The sequence below is a fragment of the Zonotrichia albicollis genome, chromosome 7 (assembly GCF_047830755.1).
Source record: "Zonotrichia albicollis isolate bZonAlb1 chromosome 7, bZonAlb1.hap1, whole genome shotgun sequence".
Lineage (NCBI taxonomy): Eukaryota > Metazoa > Chordata > Aves > Passeriformes > Passerellidae > Zonotrichia > Zonotrichia albicollis.
In genome coordinates this window covers 44,292,716-44,313,598 of record NC_133825.1, presented here as the reverse complement: position 1 = coordinate 44,313,598, position 20,883 = coordinate 44,292,716, and the positions used below count along the sequence as shown (strand labels likewise).

The 20,883-nt window shown below is 49.4% G+C and overlaps 1 long non-coding RNA gene across 1 annotated transcript in view; it reads left to right on the top strand.

The window, feature by feature from the left end:
• The window catches only part of LOC141729710 (uncharacterized), a 65,707-nt gene that overhangs the window by 848 nt on the left and 43,976 nt on the right, over positions 1 to 20,883 (top strand). The window lies entirely within an intron of this gene.

The following is a 20,883-nucleotide window of genomic DNA, read 5'->3' as shown; positions in this document are numbered from 1 at the left end:
AGCAGGTATTTTGCACATTTACAATTAATGATAAAAAAATCTGGCGTACTTTAAATCTATTACGCCGCTGTGTAATTTATCTTCAAGATGCAGAATTGCTAATGTAAATTAATGTTTCTGTTGAACCAAGGGATGGGGGGGAGTCTTAAAACCAGTCTAGCGTTTCTTTCCTTCTCTCCCGGACGTTGTTTTCTATTTTCTTTCCACTTCATACACTAAAAGTCCGTTACTTCACTGCATTAAATTATGCTAAAAAACAAATCGCCGTCTAAATGGTTGTTTCCAGTAAAGGGCGAGGCGAATTCTATTCTCCTTCCCCGCTCTCTGCTAAAAGCATCTGTTCCCAGCTCGCCGATATTTTTAACACAATACCAAAACTAGGGGATAATGTAAGTGACAAAACAGTGTTGGGCACGCAGAGATGCGGCTGTTCTTGCGCCTTTGTTCGAGGCCGTGTTTCCCTTTGTGTACCCCGCGCTGTGCGCACTTTGTGGAGGGAGAAGTTCACTTTCTGTAGGAAATGTAAATCTGATCTGCAGGCGTGGGGCGGCTGCACTTACAGACACCCAGAGCCACACGTGCGTGCGAGCGCAGGGCAAAGCGAGCTTTACCGGGCGGAACTGCAGGCTTTGGGCAGATTTTCTGCGAGGTGCCTCTCTCCCAGGTCTCGAACGTTTGGGAAAACCTTTCCTGCCCGAAGACACCGGAGTGCGGCCCCGCTGAGCTGAGAGAGAGAAGGATTTCCCTCCAGCCCCACTCCTGAATCGCTAGTATCTTAACTTTTTCAGTTCCCTCACCCCTTCTCCGTGCAACTTTTTTCCCCTCAAGCGGTGGTCATGACTTCTCGAAAAGATCTGGGGTTATAGACACCAGAGAGGATGAGAAAGTGCCCTAAATAGGACGGGTGTTCGATGTGCTGATTTCGACTGGGGTTTTGGTTTCAGAGCACTGAATATGAAGGAAAAAAAAGAAAATTAAAAAAAAAAAAAAAGAAGAGAGAATCTTCTCCTCCTAGGAAGAACACTTCTGCATCTGGGTATTTACACTTCTCCGGGACTGAAGAATGAATCTGAATTGGAAAAACTTCAACTCCTATTTTTTTTTTTTGCCTTTTTTTTTTCTTCCCAGACATCCTGACATAATCACGGGGCTCCTTTGAAAACTGCATCGAGTAATTTAGCACTTGGGGAGGGAGGAATTATATCCGTTTGAAAAGAAACCTCACACACGCAGAACCTCCAAAACGATCGATAAATTTCCCCCGACCTTATTTACAGCCGGGGAAATATCCTCCAGCCTAAAATCCCTCTCCGAAGAGGGGTCCCGTTGTTTCGGAGCTGAACGCAGGAGGCTGCGCTTGCAGCGGGGAGCTCTCCGCATCCAAGTCCGATTTTTTTTCGGGAAAAGCGAGTGATCTCGGCCTCAGCACGCTGGAGGTCCGAGCCCTGCTCGCTGCCTGTGCTCTGTACATAGGAACACATATCTGTGTGCGTATCGTGTGTGTGCGCGGGGACACATCCAGGCACAGCGACCGCGAGCAGAGCCTGCAGAACACAAGCTTTCCCGGGGTTTTGTCAGAGATAAAACAGGCCGGGAACAGTGGGAACAAAACCTAAAAGGACTCGAGATGGGATTTCCGGGAATTTTCCTCTTCTCCATAAACTTTTCTCGCACTCGTGGCCGTGGCCGTTCCGCTGGGCCGCTGAGCCCCAGCCCGGCCTGCCCCGGGAGCACCTCCCCGAGCCCCTCTGGTGAACTTTTCCTACCCAAGGTCTTGACAGGTTGTTCTCGCTGTCCTCTTGGCGTCTGCACGCAGAGGATCGGGCAGGGGCTCGGTTCCAGCGGTCCCCGAAGTGCTCGGAGCGCTCCGAGAGGCAGCAGCCTCAGCCTCCCTCGGAGGTGCGCTCCGTTCGCAGCCAGATTACATGGTTGGCCTCCGGATTTCCAAACTAAAGCTCATCTTTTAAAAGACGAGCCAAGAAGAAATTGAGAGGAAGGTCTCCGATGCTGGGACCTCGGGGTAAGATGGTTATTCATGGGCTAAATCAGGCTGAGCTTTCGCGGGTATGGGGGTGGCGGTGAAGGAAGTTTCAGCCTCCCCTTAACTTTCTTTTCCAGGTGGGATCTGTCTCCCTTTTTCCTTCCTGTCCCAGAGATTCATGCAGGGAGGAGAGGTGACCTAGGCTGGTCGTGTGTGGCGTGGGGCTGATGGAGTTAAAGGAGAGGGTGAAATGCCTAATTTAATTCTTTTCTGGACGTCTTAAACCTTACTTAGTGTGTCTAAACCTCCTGCGAATCCTTCTTAAAGCGCAGGATTGACGGCCTGGCCGGGCCGAGCTCAGCCGGGTTCCCAGGACCTGGACCGGGCTCCGGGGCTGCGGGAGAGCCCGGGCCGGGCTCCGGGGCTCCGCCGAGCAGGTGGATTCCGTGGGCAGCCGGCCCCGAGCAGCGGGAGCCACGCGTGGACAAGGCCTTGCTCCCCGCTCCTCCTGGGCTCCCGAGTGGGACGGACACGCGGGATACTTCCCATGGACCTCCCCATCTAGGACAGCAGCCCTGAAAACCTCACTCCTCTATTTCGGTCCCGGGCCAGCGCTGGAGCCGCTGGGATCCCCTCTCAGCAGCAGAGAAGCGGACCGGGAGCAGGAACAGGCCTCCCTGCCCGGATTCCTCTCACCGACCCGGGAGCAGCGATCGGGCAGGGCTGCTTTAGTTTTTCTCTGTTCGACGTTGTTCAGGGCCTCGTCCCCTCTCGCTGCCGAACCAGCGCCACTTGGCGCTGCACAGCCCGGCCCCAACGCGGTTCCGCGGGTTCTTTTCGTCCCGGGGGTGCCGGACTCGCCGCTCCAATACCCTGTCATTAACACGGGACTTCAGTAACACGCGAAGCCCTAACCCGCCAGACCCATCCGTGCCAGACCTTTCAAACATCATGTGCGGGGAAAACGGGAGGAAATACCCGCAGCGGGCGCGGTGGGCAGCGCGGTACCGAGAGTGTGGGCCGGGCGGGGACAAGCAGAGCCGAGCCGGGCCGGGCCGGGCCGCTCCGTGTCCGGGAGCTCCTGCCGCTCCTGTCCCGGTGCCGGTGTCCGTGCCGCTCTCGGTCTCGGTGTCGGTCTCGGTGTCGGTCTCGGTCTCGGTCCCGTCCCGGTCTCGGTCCCGGTCCCGCCCGCTGCTCGGGGCGCGGGGCTGCGGGCGCGCATCCGCGGGGCGGCAGCGCCCCCTGCCGGCCGCCCGCAGCTCCGCCCGCCCGCGGCCCCGCCGCTCGCCGCGTATCCCGCCGCTCCCGAGCTCCCAGACCCCGCCAGAAATCACCAGGCCTCTTAATGTGTCTATTAATAAAAGTAATCAAGGCCTAAAGGGTTTTTTCCTTTTTTTCTTTTTTCCCCTTTTTTCCCCCTTTTTTTCTTATTTTGGTTTTATTTTCTGTGGCGCACGTAGAAAGTGCCACTCGTGTGTGTTCACACACGTCCACGCACACACGCACTCCAAACTCTCCCCGGTGAGTTGGCAGAGCGCTTGATTTGAGCTACGCACCGAGGGACCGGCCCGTCTGAAATGTGTCCCTCCAGGGCAGCCACCGGAACGGCTGCATGCAAATACTGCATCCGGCCCCGAACTTATTCTCGCACTTTGACCAAAATCTTGGCTTGAGCCACGCCGTGTACTGCGGCTTCTCGTGCGTGATGTACCCAAGCGAGAGGGCTTTGGAAAGGCGTCTGTCTGTCCTGCCCACCTGTCCGGTTGACCTGCGGGCTCTGTCTCGAGGGGACAGCTCCTGTGGGGACTCCCGTGGGCTCGGAAAAGCGGACTTGTCGGAGGAGCGGTACCGCACGCCCGAGAGTTACAGCCAGTTTGCTGTACTCAACAACCCAGGTGTTGAGTGCTGAGTTCATGGCAGATACACGGGCTTCGTTCGGCACCGGCTACCTGGGCAAGCCCTGATTGTGTCAGCCACGGGGGCTCAGCCCTGATGAAAGTTGGTCAGACTCACAAGAATAAAAAATTAAAAGAAAAAAAAAAAAAAAGAAAAGGAAAGAAAGAACTAAAAGCAGAGGCAGAGTTGCAGGCCAGTCAGGGGCTGCAGGTGTCCACTCTCAGGACTTCCCGTGGGAAACCGCTCGTCTCCTGTGGGAACGAAAAGGTGTCCGAGCCCCCACTGCTGCGGAGGCTGCATGGGAAGAAGGCGCGGGAGATGCTTTTCCACCCGGTGCTGTTTGTTTTAGTGGAGTACAAAGCGTACCAAAACAGAAACTCTGTGTCCACAGCACAAACCCCGCTCTGCACCTGGGCGGGCCGGGGGGACACGGGGGCGCTTCGCGGGTGCGCAGCCCTCGCTGCCCTGCGCGGTGCGGCGCGGAGCTGCCCCGCATTCCCGGCTCTGCTCGTTCCCCATCCCCATCTCAGCGCTCCCCATCAGTGCAGTGCGTCTCTTGGGCAGCCGCCGGGCTCCGTCCTGCCCGGGGGTCCCGCACAGCATCGGCCGGGGACAGGGAGTGACAATTCCCGGCGGGACAGATCCCGCCAGAGCAGGGGGCTGTAGTTACAGACTTTCCTAAACTTTCCTCTGGACCCAGCTCACCGCTGCCCGTACGGGGATGGGGAAGAAGCGAGGAGAAGCAAACTAAATAATGTCTTCAAAAGCAAAACTTTTGTTTCTAAGGGGGAACAGAAAGCCTCCATGTAATTTACCACGAGTTCTGTTCCGTACTTTTGGGTACTACTGAGATAATTTTAGTTTCTCGTTTAGACATTCAATTTTGTGAATGATTCCATTTTAACTTCTCCTAGAGAGCCCGATCCCGCGGACCCGACTAAATTTGCTTTGCATTTCAAGGGTAGTTTTTCTGGGCAACGGAGAGAGGGTCATCTCTATTTTCCAGTGCCTCCCGACCTGGCTTGGAGAGAGCCTGAAACGAAGTTAGTTCTACTGGGGGTCATCGCTCTCTCCTCTCTTTGCCCCATGGTCGCGTCGGGATTTTTTGGTGTTTAATTTTTTATTTTTAATTCTGTGTGTGTGTGTGTGAGTTCACTCTTGTCCATCCTTTGGGGAAATTTGAGTTTGCAAAGAATAGAGATTTTTTCAGAGTGGTTCTCTCTGCATCCCCCCACAAGCCCCTCCATGCACCCGGATTTTCTTTCTCCTGGTGACCTGCATGAGGCACAAGGAGTTCGCAGTGAAAGAGAACTATCAACTTCCAAATAACTCTCCAAGCTTCTAAAATTTAGCGACTAAATGTTAGCACATTGAAGTGTCATTGAGGGCACTAATTAATACATATTTCATTTTAAAACCTGCATTTTTCCCGAGGATCTCAAGTACATAATCGCTTGTAGCGGCATCCTGGAATACGAATATGAGTATCCAGCTTTGAAACGCATAACCTCGCCGAATTCCTTCTTTCGCTAATGCGCTCCCAAATATTCAAGCTCACAGGGATGTGCGCGCTGTGGAAATCATACAGAGTGTAATAAAACAGAACTCCTAAAGCAAAATTAGCGGTTTCTCCGGATGTTCCAGGCCTCCGAAGCCCGGGGTTGCTTTTTTTTTTTTTTTTTTTTTTTTTTTTTTTTTACATGCATAATGTATGTCAAACATAGACGTGGGGGCTTTTGCTAAACTCTGTGTGTGATTCCATGGGGTTGCCGCTCCGTTATCTTCCTTCCATCCAACAACTTTTTCCATAGATTAGTTCCGAACTAAGACTGCTTTTACAGACTAATAAATTTTTTTTCTTTCCTCTCTGAAACGGAAACAAAATAGTGAAAAGTCTATTTTCGGAGTTTTAGAAAACTTCACCTCGGTGCAGTGCACAGATGAGGGAATACCTGGGCAGAGGTTCTGCCTTTCCCCGCGTCCTTGCACTGGCCATTCCCCTGGGGTGATGCAGGTCTCTCTCGTCGCTTGTCGGGCTCTTCTCGCCGCACCAACACCGGCAAAGGTCAGGCCCGGCCTCGCTGCTCGGTGTGCCCCGCTCCTCCACAGCCGCCAGATCTCACCCAGACACTGCCATCGGTGCTGGAATAGCCGCTGCCAGGAGGGGAGAGCGAGCAGAGAGCAGCGAGAGCCGGTAGCGCTGCCCGAGCAGGGCTTGGCCCCGAGCCGGGGCTGGCCGGGCACGGAGCGGGGAGCTGCGAGGAACCCGCTCCTCTCTCCTCTCTCCTCTCTCCGGCCGTGAAGGAATCGAAAGTGACCCCCTCTCCTCACTCCTGCCAGGTCTGCGCTGTTTGATGCCGCGATCCAACGCAAGTCTGAACTCCGGCGATAATCTCCTCCATATGGGCAAAGAGAGCGCGCACACGGCGGCTCTCCCCGCAAATCACCTACCTCCAATCAGTTTTCACTTTCCACAAACTGTTACAGGGGGAATAAATAAAACGAAAATGAAAAGGAAGCTGGGGGGAAAGAAAAAAAAAAAAAGTGATGGTAAAGAAAGTGGTTTTCTGACCGCAGGTCGGGAAAAGCAACCGGTGTCTGACCGCGCACCGGCGAGGGGCGGGCGCGCTGCTCCGTCCGAGAGCCGCGGGTGTCCCGGGGAGACAGCGGATGGTGCAGGCAGAGCAGGAGCCCGGACCTCCCTGCGGGGAGAAGTGCGTGCGGCTGCGAGGGGGTCTGCTGCGCAGGCAGCGCCGGTGCAGAGCCTGGCTGCTGAAAATCTGCTCTGCAGCTTCCCCGCAGAAGCCCCAGCGCAGCGCAGCCAAGGCAAGGAGAGCGCTGTCCGCAGCTTCCCGCTGCTTCCCGCGGCTTCCCGCAGCTCCCCGCACGGGCAGGGCGGGCAGCGGAGCCACAGAGCAAGGACAGGGGCAAGGGCAGGGTAGTGGCGAAGGGGTACGGCGGCAGGGAGAAAGGCGGCCCGGTCTCCGCTTCCCATCTCACCAGGAGGTTAGCAGGGGTGCCTTGCTCTCCCCTTTTCTGTATTTCGGAGGAAGGGAGCGGGGAAGGAAGGGGAAAGCTTGCGGAGGTTTGGGGAAGGTCGTAGCCGGGCCGCGGTTTGGCATTGCAGAGGAGCCGAGGCGCTGCAGGGAAGCAGTGCGGGACCCTCCGGGGGCAGCGGGGACCCTCGGAGTCAGTGTGATGTATTTTATACATTTTTTTTTAAGGTTTCAGTGAAACTAGCGGTTTTATTTGTGTTTCGCTCCTTGCAGCTCACGAACATCCACAGGCTAGGATGCTAGGGAGGTGGCAGATGGTTCCTCGCCTGTTTCCTCGCTGGTGTCACGAGTGGCTCCGCGGAGCGATCTTCCCAACTTAGGGCGCTTCCTTCCAAACGAGCACGATGTGTTTGTTTGTTTGTTTATCTGATTGTTTATTCCCAAGAGTTGCGCTGTTTTCCTGCTCGCACTTTGACCGTGGGCAGAGGAACCCACTCCCGGCCATCGCCGCCGTGACGTTGAGTCAAGGAAATACTACAGGTGTTACTGCGGTGTTCGGGAATTAATTCTCCTTCCTCTCCCCCTCCTCCTTCCCCGAGTTATTTCCTAGCCTGCCCAGATAGCTGGGAAAGGGTCCCCATATACCCCCGAGCTGTAAATTGAGCGCTGAAATACTTGATCTCACTGATCTTTGGAGAATAAAATCTGGCCTCATTTTACAGGAGGAAGCGAAGTCAATCTCGGAGGTTTTGCGAAGAAAGGCTGTTATTTCCTAGAGGATAGGCGTTTAAGTTGTTAAATATTAGTTTTTAATTACGTATTGTTCTTTTAAAAAATAATATTTATACTCAGGTCCATGAAGGTATTCAATTGAATTTTCAAGCCATCAGCTTTACACGCCTGATGGAAAAATAGCCCATTGTACCAGCGCCCGGCTATGTTCCATCAGCAGACGGAGATTCAAGCGTTCCCCATTGTCCCCCGCACCCTCAGCGGGAGCACCGGGGCTTCACACGGACCTCGGGGGGAATCTCTGTCACAAACCTGGGCTGGGGAACGGCGGGGAGCAGGACACGCTCTGCAAAGCCATACAGAGGAGGAACTAAAGGGCAAGAAATAGTGATAATAGATAAAAAATTTGGGATTAAACGTACTTGCGATCCCCGCGGTGATTTAGGAGCTGTCCCCGCCAGGTCCCCGAGGCTGAGCGGGTTTCCCCGCATGTCACAGGGACCTGGTGGCAGGGCGACCGCGGATGCCGCAGGCTTTGCTGGGCCGGGGGTGCGGGAGCGAGGCGGGTCTGGCCGCACATCTGTGGGGGGACACCCGGGATTAACCCCTTATCTCCCGCAGTGCCTGTCCCTCGGCTCCCCAGCTCCGTCCGGCGCACAGAAACACCGCGGGGTTTGCAAAAAACCTCCAACAGGAGGCTTTGCCCCGCCATCACAAGAGGCCATTTTGCAAAAATACCGATTTGAGCTCCCTCCGGCCTCACCATCCCCCGGGCCCGGGCTCTGCAGAGCCCCAGAACCAAACCTGGGCTCTCCTGCAGCGGTCAGGGCTCCGGCCATGGGGTGAACACGCTTTAAAACAGCGGGGCAGGCACCGCGCACCGCGCCCGCCGGGCTTGGAAGTCAAGTTTGTGGTTTGGAGAGGGTGGGTGAGGGATTTATTTCGGTGTGTAAATATTTCTGCTCTCCATAAACTCGAGGAGTGGACTAAAATGAGCACATGCCGTTCAGCATCTGTTTAGCTGGATGCGTCTCACAGAGGAATATTGACTTTTCACCTCCCGATCCTAAGTAGGAAATAAAAAGAGGTTGGTGTCCTCTATTGTGTTTGCAATTGCCTGTCCCAGGATTAAAGAGATCTCCATTTTACTGGCTGCCTTTCATTTAACTGTTTGGAGACCAGAGATGGAAAATATTTGCCGAGAAGAAAAGAATAGCTGCATGGGATCATTTGCAATTCAGTGTGAAAAATATTCTACCAAACCCATTTCTATCCCAGTGCTGATGAAAAAAATAAAATAAAATAGAGCATAGCCGTCAACAGCCCATTCCACTCTGCTGGACAGCACGGAAAGTTTTAGGCAACTAAATTCCTAATGGTAGACTGCAGCAAACAGCACAATCATGGTTTTGACTAAACTATGTGGCAGCTTTAATTGCTAGAAATGCTGGCATTAGCTAAAATATTACAGTTTTGGTAAACGGGAGGCTTTCCAGCTGTGGTGAGCGGTACAGCCTGGATGGACAGACCCCAAGAGAAGCCTCAGCTTCAGGTGGCACAGCGGGAATTGCAGAGGAATGAGCACTTGGAAGGAAGTCAGGATAAAGGCAGAGCCGTCCAATGCAGGGTGTGTGCTGGAGAGAAGCAAATCCAGAAACAACTGCATTTCAAAGCGACAAAGAAATGAGCATCATTTATCTTCAAATACCATTTCATTATCGCCGCTACCATGGGCGGGACATGTTTTCACACAAAAACATGCTTTGCAAAGCGTGAGCGGAACTGGCCACCCTCGATTGCCCCCAGAGCGGTGATTTAGTTGGTGTGGAGAGCCTTGCCCAGCTCCGGGAGCAAACCAACCCCTTCTCCCGGAGCTGCCCGGGCCGCTCCGCAGGAGCCGCAGCCGGACAGTGCCCACTTGTGGCTGACCTCGCTCCGAGCAAAGCCCCTGAGAGGCAGAAACTCTCGGAAAATGCAGTGTTTGTCTTGCCCAGAGCTGGCTCTTGCTTGTTGTGAACACCCCGAAATGCACAGGGAGGGAATTAGTGGAGCTGTGAATCCACTCCAGTGCATGTGAATATCCAGGACACCTGAAGAACGCCTCTCATGGATCTCATCTCTGCACTGGGCACTGCAGCCACGCACAGTTCAGTGGAACTCTGATGCTTTGGCATCTAAAAGCCTACCTGGAGCTGTGAATCCACTCTGTGCTGGAGCTGCATGTGAGCACCCAGAACACCTGAAGAATGGGGCTCTCGGCTCTCATGGATCATCCCTGCACTGGGCACTTCAGTCATGCAGACCTAAAGAGCCCCTGAGAGGCAGGAAACTCTTTGAAAATGCAGTGTTTGTCTTGCCCAGAGCTGGCTCTTGCTTGTTGTGAACACCCCGAAATGCACAGGGAGGGAATTAGTGGAGCTGTGAATCCACTCCAGTGCATGTGAACATCCAGGACACCTGAAGAACGCCCCTCATGGATCTCATCTCTGCACTGGGCACTGCAGTTCAGTGGAACTCTGATGCTTTGGCATCTAAAAGTCTCCCTGGAAAAGGGTTTCGTTGTGTATAACTCATTTGCTTTGCAATATTATTTAGTGTACCCTGTCTTGGACTAAGTATCAATTGTACCACGTTCTTCTTCACTGCACACATGAAAATTCTTAGCACAGTAGTTTCAGTAAGAGGGCAAAGCAAATGTCTGTGCCTTGAAAAAAGCCAAAAAAGAAAGAATCAACACTACAATAAGTAATAGGTAAGAAATGGTGAAGCTGAGGACAAAAGGACACTCCTAACTTCAGTGTACTGGTTATGAACTGTTTTCTACTGTGCATAAAGCCAGTGGTAAAATGTCTCTTGGCACTCAGAGTGCAAGATTAAACCACATTACATGTGGATGTAATGATTGTATTTAGTTCTCACACAGTATTTCTCATATGATTTTTTCCTACAGCCTGAACCATGTGCATTGTCACACAGCACTGCACATTATCCTGTACAGAGGCAGAACCACCAAGAAGGTCAAAAAGCAGATCACAGGAGGAGCTGTAGAAGCAGGATGTGCAGCCACAGTGAAGGTGTTTCCTGTGTGCAGTTTAGGAATTACATTGCAACACTTACTCTCTGTGCTTTGGCATCACTGTGGAAAATGTTTTGTTAATACTTCCTATAGAAAAATCTCCTTTCATGCTTAGAATAATTAAATAGCCACCAAGTCATCAAAAAATGGCCATGTGAGCTCAGAGCAGGGAGCTTACCACTAAATTCCTTTTCTGACCATGATGCTTTGTAACCTGTATCTGCAGTCAAAATGAAGAAAGGAAACTGACACCTCAGAGGAAATCAATCACGTCAGATGATACACAGATGTATTTAGATTGCTATCTTGATTTTTCCAGCTTTTCCACCAGACACCAATTCCTCATTTGTTACCCTTAGGCTGGAGAGTCTCAGAGAAGGTGTGAGGAGCTGCACACTCCTCCTTCACTGTAATCAAAACCTACCAGTATCCAGGGAAGATACTAAAGTGAGTGCAAAGATAAAGTTCTTGCAGGGACACATCCACCCCAAGCTATGCTTCCTCTCCAGTGGTGTCCAAGGATGAGCTCCCTTCAGTTCCAGGCACTGTTCTTGCTGTCAGAACCTTTTGGAGAAGATGCAGAATGCCATTATTTCCCAGCAAAATGCTCCCTCAAGGCTTTCTGTTGGGCAACTTTCCTGAGCCATGAACACATCCTGCAATTCAGACCTGGAGCAACAGCAACTACCAAACAAACACACAGAACACACACAGGCAGTGAGGACAGGATAAATGACTGGTCAGGCCTCTGCTGGGCAAATACTTTCAGAGAGGTAGAGCAGTGCTATGTTACCTTCAAAAAGTTCATTAAAAGCTCCCCTGGAGCTGTGGTTTTTACCCACAGCAGTCAGTTTTCAGGTCACTCACCAGGTGCCAGCTGTATTATTTGGCATTGCTGCTGTGCCAGGCAAGAGACAGAAACACAGAACAAAATGATGCTCCCTGCCCCAGAGCACTCCCACTCTTAATCTAGGACATGAAAAAGGGAAGCAAAAAAAAAAAATAAAAAAGGAAAAGCAAACAGCAGGTGGAGACAGGAAAGGGGAAAGAAAGGATGAGACAGGACTGATTAGTGTGATACTGAGCAGCCTCAACACAGCAGCTGCTATCTGGCATCAGATCCTGCGCATAAGTGATGGCTGGATGGGGCCTCAGGGAGCTTGCCAGCACACTTTACCACACGAGCCATACGTTCTGTGTCACAACTGCCAAAAGCGCTCTGGGGCTGCAAGGATGGCTTGTGGTTGTGGCTTGGCAAGGAGTCTAAGGAGGCAAGAGAGTGTGTCTTTCAACTGTGCTGATATGCCAAGAGTAAAAGGAAAAAAATACAGGGAGGCTCTCAAGCTCGGCCCTCGTGACGCTATCATGAAAAGAAATGTTTGTTTATGACAAGAGAGCAAATTTGTGAATCACAAAACCCAAGTGGCAGCTTCCAGTGATGTGTAGGAATCAGTTTGAAAGTCTTCTTCCCTGCACTGTGTGTTCATGCTGCAATTGCAGGCACAGCCACCTCGTGCTGACTAGCAGCCCACACAGCGCTTGGCAAGCCTGAGTTTTGAAGGGAGGCCGAGATTTGGGACCTCCTGGTTCCTGCAAGGAGCTGCCAGATGTTCACAGGAGTTGTCTCACAGCAAGGGTCAGAGCTGGACTGCCCCATTAGTTTGGTTTTTTTTTTTTTTTTTCCTTTCTTGAATGTATCTGGCACGATACACACCTCAGTTTGGAAACCTTGTCCCATATTAGGTTACACTTCTAGTTAAAAACTCATTCGTGTCATTTTGAAAACCACACACTTCAAAATATAATGTGCTTGAACATTCTTTCTTTCCCCCTGTGCCCCATGGCCTCTTAATTTAGTAGTTCTTTAAGAGCATCATGTGCTTGAACTTCGAGCTGCTCCCAGGCATCTAAAAAAAGTAATTGGAGTATTTAGGCTTTAAATGGATTCTCTTTTCAATATAAATGGTATCACACATCAGAGATGTCAGTACGAGTGGTTGAAGAGAGATTAGAAATTCTCCTAAACAGCCTGGTAATTAAATCATTTATACATCCAAATGTTTGTTTGAAGCAGCTCTGGCTGCCCCAGGCCTCATCTCCTGTGTGCTCCCACCAGCTCAGAGTGTGGGGTTTGCAAACCCATCCTGCCTCAAGGGTGTGTCAGAGGGGTGTCAGCCCTGCTCACTCGGGATTTCTCAGGACTCTTCCCTGAAGGAATGCTACTTTCTCAGCAGAAACTCACAAGCCTGACTGGAGGAATTAGGCACTAAAAAATCCTTCAGGATTTATGCCTTCATCTCTTTATTCCTTTCATACCGTATCTAGTGCCTATCAGCCATTGCAAATAGGAATATGGTAAGTAATGGCTAAATTCTGCTTCAAGTTCAGACCTGAGAGCTGTTGTTATAACTAAGCCATACTAGTTACTTATCTTTTCAGTTCCTTTCTTAAAGCCCATACCTCATTATCTTCTCTGAAAAAAGCACAAGCAGCAGCAGGAATGGTCCTGTTTCACGTGGGGTAATGGCTGGTACCACCACATAAAGTGGCTGAGGATGCATTTGCCTCTGGCACTTGAGCGTTCCCTGCCTCTGGACTGGTTATCTCTGCAAGGAAATTGCAGAAATTCCAGAACCACCTATTGGTCTCAAAGTAGGGCACACCTAAAATAGACTTCACTGGTTAGGAGTAGCCCAAACAACCTCTTTAATGTTCTTACCTATCAGCTTTGTTTTCTTTCTTTAATTTGCTTACAGAGGGGGTGATGCATGGATGTGCTCACCTTCTCTTAGAGTTAACTTTGGAGAGCTCTGTGCTGGGACAATCCTGCCACACAAACAGAGATAAGCCCTTTTCCTACTCCTTTCCTTCCAAAATGTATCAAAAATACAGAGAGGCAATGCAGAAGTTTTCCCATCTTGTCATTGCACTCAGTCACATGGACGTGGAGCAGCAGCTCTTGTGCTAACTGCACCCTTCTCATTAGAGTAATTGCTACAATAGCTCAGAAATACACAGCCTCAAACACACGTGCCCAACCATAACAAAGGGTAATGAGATTTTATGGTCACCAACAGAGAATCATATCAGCTAGACCTTAGCAAATATTTTATCTTAAAAACACGACAGAATTCCTCTACTTTGTCACAATGCTCATCCCCTACCTCTCCTGAACATGCCAGAATGAGATGCTGAACCTGAACAATGACCCACTCCTGGGTGGATTTTACATTCTGCAAGAGCAGTTTCTTTGTGCTTGGGAAGGAGTGACTCACAGCAGCCCAGTAACCAGAGGTAATTATCCAATATACAGAGTGACTCCAGCAGGTTTCCCAAGGGCACTTGTTCCACACCCTCTTCCACCGGGCACGGAGCAGCCACGTGCTCCTGACCAGATTTCAGGTATTTCATATAAAACACAGAGGTTTACAGCCACCTGGGCTTATGGCTTGCAAAAGGGAGAAAAATCCCTTCACTTTTAGTGCAGTTTTAAAATCATGTCAATATTTTTTATAAATTCCCTCTCCTTTGTCCTGAGCTTAGAGCACCAAAGCAGTCATGTCCACGGATCCCAAGACCCAGATGTCAGGGCATGTCAAACCATCTGTCTTTCAAGTGCCTGCAGCCTTTACATTTGCTGCTTTATTTTGTCTTTCTGAAAATGCTCTTCAATTAATTGAATTACTTTCAGTTATAAATCTAAGATGGAAAAATGAAACATTAGGCAGATCTGGCTCTCCATCCTTCAAGTAGTATCCATATGCATATTCCTTCCTCTTTCCAATCCCTGTTTGTTCATAATTCTGCTGCATTTAAAGCACAGGGCTTGTATGTGGTAGCACAAATCCACTGGTCACAATTCAAGGCAGCTGCAGATTTCCAAATTAAATGCAATGTGGAAGTCCTTAAAACAAACAGAGACGCTTGGACTTGTAACACCAGAAGTGTTTAAGATTCCTTAAATATACACAACAGCTCATTCTTAGTGCTTCCAAAGCTTGCTGGAGGAAGCAGGGCTTGTCATTTAGTAGAGTAATTATACTGATTCATCATTATGATTATTAATTATAATCATACAATCACAGTAATGATTAATAATTATAGTCATTACTATTTATATTAGAAGAGATCCTGGAGGCCCCAATCAGAATAGTGGGCTCCATTGTGCTTTTTAAGGTCAAGACAGACTATTTGGGCATCCTAAGGACGTGGGGACTGTGGGGAAGGACCCAGATGCTCCAGATGTGAGCACTGCCTGCGCTCAGTGCCAGGGGCACAGCGTGGAGGGGCAGCACAGGGGGTGGGCATGGAGATGTGCCACCCTCTGAGGAATGGGGTGTCAGAAGGCAGGTGGTGCCTTGGGGGATGGCAGTGGGACAATGGCAGGGGACACATGAAGTGACAGTCATGGTTTGGAGAGGGGACCTGCAGTGGCAAAAGCCCTGTGTGCTTCTGTGCATCCCCTGGTGCTCCACTGTGTGACAGGCTGTGCTGTCACAGGCACTGCCAACTCCCCTGGTGTCCAACTCATCAGCTCACATGGATGCACTGCTCCAGGTGTTTTTCTGCCCTGGCTGGGGAGGGATTTGCCTCATTCTCCCCTCTCTTCTCCAGAATCCTCCCCTTGTCTACATAGAGTCATGAAATGTCTGGGTTGAAAGGGGCATTAAAGCTCATCTTATTCCAACCCCCTGCCATGGAAAGGGACATTTTCTACCAGACCAGGTTTCTCCAAGCCCTGTCCAACCTGTAACGCTTCCAGGAATGGGGCATCTACAGCTTCTCTGGGCAACCTGTGCCAGTGCCTCAACACCCTGACAGTAAATGAGTTCCTCCTAACATTTAACTTAAACTTACCCATTTTCAGTTTGAACCTGTTCTCCCTTGTGCTATCTTTACACGCCCTTGTAAATGGTCCCTCCCCAACTCTCTTGTAGCTCCCCTTTCAACTTTGATTTAAACTTGGGGATTTTGAGATGTAAAAACACCACCTATACTTGGATAAACATTATTTATATCATATATTACCAAGTAGGGGACAACTCTATCTTGCCTGCCCAGCACTGCCTGCCGTAATTGCTGAGCCCATGACCCCTGTAGCACGTTTTGTTCACTCCTGCAATTTGCTCTCTGCAGCAGTTAAACACAGTGCACATTAATGAAATAGTCTAATTCTGCATGCTCAGAACCCTCCCGAAGCCAAGGTACTACCAAAATTAATGGGGCTAATCATAAGTGTAAAGATAAGTGTGTATAACCTTTGAAAGATAAAGTCCTTGGCCTCTTATTCTGTCTGCACATAAATTGCTGCTTTCTTGTCACCTCTTTGTACGTATTTGAAGATGTAAGAGAGCTCTGCATCCAGTACTGTGATTTCTCTGTTCTTCTCCAGGCTGCTCCTAAACTCAAATTTCTCTATTCCTCTACTCTAGTCTCAAATTTCTTGGTTAACCTATAAAAGCTATTTGAATTGTTCTATTTAGAGACTACAGGACATATTCAACTACTGAGTTGTGAGCCAGGCCAACCTAAAGAGCTGTAAAGATGTCTATACCATCTCCAGTTATAGAAGCAAGAACAAAACCCTTTTGTAAAATGTGTGAAAACCTTTGAATTCAAAATGCTGGGGAATAGAAAAATTGGTGGTACTTCACACATCTCCCCACAACTTCCCCAGAGAGGGGAATACAGGTGATAATATTGTTACTATCAAACACTGAAAAGTTGATCTCTTCTTGCACAGGCAGATCTGCTGCAAACTTCTTTAGGCAAGTTGATGAAATTATATCTGGCATGTGGTCCATGACACAGTGCAGAAGAGCAAACCAGGAGCAGCCCTGGAAGTTCTTTTCTGAATAAACAGTCCTTGTTCTTTCAGAAAAGCAAGAAAAGGGCCCAGCTGATGCTCAGGTACAGCTGTCCTCTATCTGCAGGACACTGATGCTGTTGCACAGTGTGATGAAACATTCAGGGGATTATTTTGGTACTGCAAGGTTTTACATCCCTAAGGATTCTCAGTAAAAACATCCACAGGAAAAAAAAATCCAAGGCCAAAAAAAAGTTTGGAAATGAGTTAAAGCCTTCTTATGCCCCAGTCCTTGAATACTTGATCCCAGATGTGTGTCAAACGGAGCAGGGTGGAGCTGGGTGCTCCAAGTGAGTGAGTTCTGGTGGAGCCTTGTCTGATTCACTCCAAAGGTTGGATGGTATGCACTCCACGGGACATGTGGCTGCACAGCAAACAATGAGCACAAAAATAAAACCTGAACAGCTGCCTCATTTGCTAAGCATGTCCATCTTGTACATTGAGCAAGTCTGGGTTTCTGTGTGGAGAAAAAAAGCCCCATCTGATGGTGTAAGCTATATATATATACACTGCATGTGGATACATCAATATCGGATGCTTTATAAGGCTGGGATGTGTCCTGGACTCCAGACAGATACAAGAAGAAAAGACATCTTAGAGAATATTGCATTTTTGGCAACATGTGCTGGCTCAAAGGAGTTGTAAAGGAAGTAAATTAAATAGTACTAAGAATGTGTATATTTATAGCACTTTTCATACCAGGATCCCAAAACACCTCTCAAAAAATTAAGCTTCACAACATTGCTGTGATCTAAGTAACAAGCATCACTTTTTTCCTAATGTATAAAGTGAATCAGAGAAAGACAAAGTAATTTAACCAGACCATCAAGGGCAAGAAAGTCTGCATTTTAAGCTCAGATTTTAACTCTTAGCCAAACTGTCTTCTGTGAAGGCATACAGGGAAGCTATTGATTTTCATGCTTCCTTGCTCTTCTCCAACAATCTAGCACAGTGCTCAGGCATATGGTTAACTTAAGGCCATTGACTGTTGGCTTATGTTTCTGAAAAAACCTTTTGGCATGAAGTACACACAGTTTTGAGGAAAAAAAAAAAAGAAGTAGGTTTATAAGAGCACTGGTCATTTTACCAACTGTGCCTAGAATTTCCTGGACGTTATAAATGTTCAGCCGAATCCCCAGCGTCGGATTGTATTAAAAGACTGTCCTCAGGAAGGAACATTCCAAATTTCCGTGAGCTTTGCCAGTTTCCAATGATTTGATGTTTATTTGAGCTATTGTACAAAGTTTTCTGTTGAGTCAGATCATTCAGGACTAGCTGCTGGGACCACAGAGTGTCAGCAGAACATAATTCATCTGCGGCTGATGGCAGCATGGTTTACTGGATGGGTAATGCTTCTTCAGGCAGAGATACCACCAGGACATTTGGTGGGGTTCATTTCCTGTTAAAACAGAAATCAAGCATTCTGTTGCCCCTTTGCTTGCTTGTTGGATCTCTTTAGGGCGTGGAGAAATACCTGTAGCATCTTTCTGGGGTGAAAGAGGGAGGGAGAAGCAGCATCATGATTGTAAAGAATGTTCTCAGCATGCTTTCTTTCTGTATCATCCCTGCTGCCTTAGTCTTTTGTTGGCTTTTTGTCTTTTTTTTATCTTTTTGCTTCCCACATACACACACACACACCTGCTGAATCTGCCTTTTCAGTCTATTCCCTCAGACTGCATGAAGTACCAAGCTCTTTTTCTCCATAATAGAAGAAATACCTACCAAGATTATGCCTTGCTTTTGTGGTATGAGCTACAGTTGAATAAAACTTCCCCAGCTGCACAGTGAGACCAAGTCTTTGAGTTCACATGTGCTTTCTGTGAAAACAGCTCCCCCAGAAATGTAAAGCAAGAATTTTGTTTTTTTTTTTCCTTTTTTTCATGAGTTGTTCTCAAAAGTAGCTGCACATGGAGCTCTAATTAGCTTTTACCTCTCTAGATGGGACATCTTGGCTTCAAGATAGAGCCTGTGTTGACTTAATTACTTAGATCTTAAGCTATGCAAGGCTCTTGGTGCTTGTGTAGTACCTGGCAGTGCTGGAACTGGCCCGAAGTTCCTCAGCAAGACTCAATGCAAATAATGAATGAAGCTGCATAAGAGGACTTTGAGTGACTCGTTCTGAACCACGAGATGTTTGGACTGCAAATAAAGGAGGATATGTGGGATATAATCTGCTGTTGAGCTGTAGCACAATTCCTGTTAGCTCTGAGCCTGACACAGCCAGAACAATAGCAGGCTATAGATTTTGTTTCTGTCCCTGACATTTACTAAGCACTGCAAGACTAAAACATTTTGAAGGTTATATCCAATGTCTTGCAGAACGAATGACAAATGTCAACCCTTACACTCTCACAAGATCTGAGCAGGAATAAGACAACTCTATAGACTGAGGCAAGTTTATTATTACAAATACCTTATTAAATCTAAATGGTAATGGCATTCCAATTAGCTCATTGTTAGAAATCTTTCATGTTTGACTTTCATTTAGACTGATTACGGGAATAATGCAGACCCTGTATAAGTAATTGGCACAAAATAAAAGCATTTGAGCTGCAAAAACCCTCCTAGAGGCTGTGCTCTTTAAAAAAAAATAAATAAAAGCTTCCTATCTTTCCCAGCTCATGAGCTCTCTCTGTTCACCATAATAATGAGACAACCCATTGAGTCTCCTGTGGGCCTGGTGGTATCAGAACTCCCTTTTTACCTACCCTCTCTTCTCAGAAGCTGTAGGGGGGCTCCTTCTCTTTTACTCTCCACCATCCTATTCTCTGCTCCCTTCGTCACCAGCCTTGGCACTGTTTTATTGATCCTGGCCAACTGCGGATTCTTTCACACCCAGATCACAGGCTAGCCTCTGTCTCTCCCACACCCTCCTCCTCCTCCTCCTAACAGCCCTGCTGGTCTTTCCAGACAGGCAGCTGGGAGCTTGCCTTTCTGCCCTGGCTCCCTGCTCCTTGGAGAGAAGAGGTGTTTCCTCTTGCAGCAGAGAGCTGGGCACAGACTCTTGGTGACTCCTCACAGCAGCTTCGTGCTTGCTTCCTTCAGAGGGGAGAATGTGAGAAAGGACTTTTTCAATTCTTTCTGCACACTGGGGGAGAGATTTTCCCTTCTTCCCCTGGCAGAAGGAAGTCTGGAGAAAGAGCATCCACCGTGGGGTCCCTCTGGCCATGAGGAAGGTGAGAGCACAGCCCTTGTAGAGCTCAGCCAGGCTGGTGGGTCCTGGTGTCCCCCATCAGTGAAGTTCCAGCAGAGCAAGGGTGCACCAAGCCTGGAGAACCTGGCGTGCAATTTTATTGTAGGCTGAGGAGGAAGCATCCCATTCCAAGAGACACTGGTTTTGGGGAAAGGCACCAAAAGCCACTGCCTGGAGCCCCAGCTCATTAGGTTAAGAGAAGGAGCAGCAGGAGATACTTGGTGAGGCATCATCCCTGCCAGCCCTCCCTTCCTCCTCTGACTAATCTGGTGCCAGCCCTGGCGTGTTTCTGGGCACAGAAGCTGCAGTAAAATAATCCATGCAGCAAAGATTTCCTGCTCTTTGGTCTGGGTGTGCACATCCATGTCACCCTGCCCTGCGCCAGGGCCAGCACATCCCCAAAGCTTCTGCCCCTTCCCACCCCAGTGTGGGTGAGAAGGGCACACAGAGCAGGGGCTCTGGGGGTCTGAGCACAGTGCAGCCCCTTCCCCAGCCCTGGGATCAGGCTGGGAGCAGGGCTCTGGCTTGCAGCTTCCTGGCAGTGCAGACACAGCATGTGGTGTCCGTATGACGGCGCCAGGAAAGGTCTCTGGTGTGGGAAAGGCCAGCAGTTCCTACTTAGGAGCTCTGGCTTCTGCAGGGGTCTGCAGGGTGAGCTAGGAGTTACAAGTAAGCAGCAGCAGCAGCAGCAGGGCTTTGGGAAAAGCTGGGGAAGTCGGTGGGAGTAGCAGGCAGCTGTAGAGGAACAGGAAAGGAGAGCTGGGCTGAGATGTGCCTGGCTGCTGATGGAGGGGAGCAGGGCTCATGGCACACAGGGCTGGGCTCTCTGGGCACTGCAGAGGGCCCAGAAAGGTCCTCTCCACTCCTGGAGGATCTCAAGACTGAGATGAACAAAGCCCCAAGCTGGTTCTGCATTCAGTGTTGACCCCACTCTGAGGTGGAGCTGAGGCTGCAGAGCTCCAGAGGTCCCTTTTGCCAGTAACTGCATGTCTGAATATTGGGAATGCCTGTTTGGTTGGGTCCATTTGGTGGAAGCATCTTTCATTTCTGACAGGGCTGATCAAACACTGCACAACCAGCCCACAAATTTCTAAATCAGCCTGGTAATTCTTGATATTCGGTCTCCTGGAGTGTCTCTCTAGG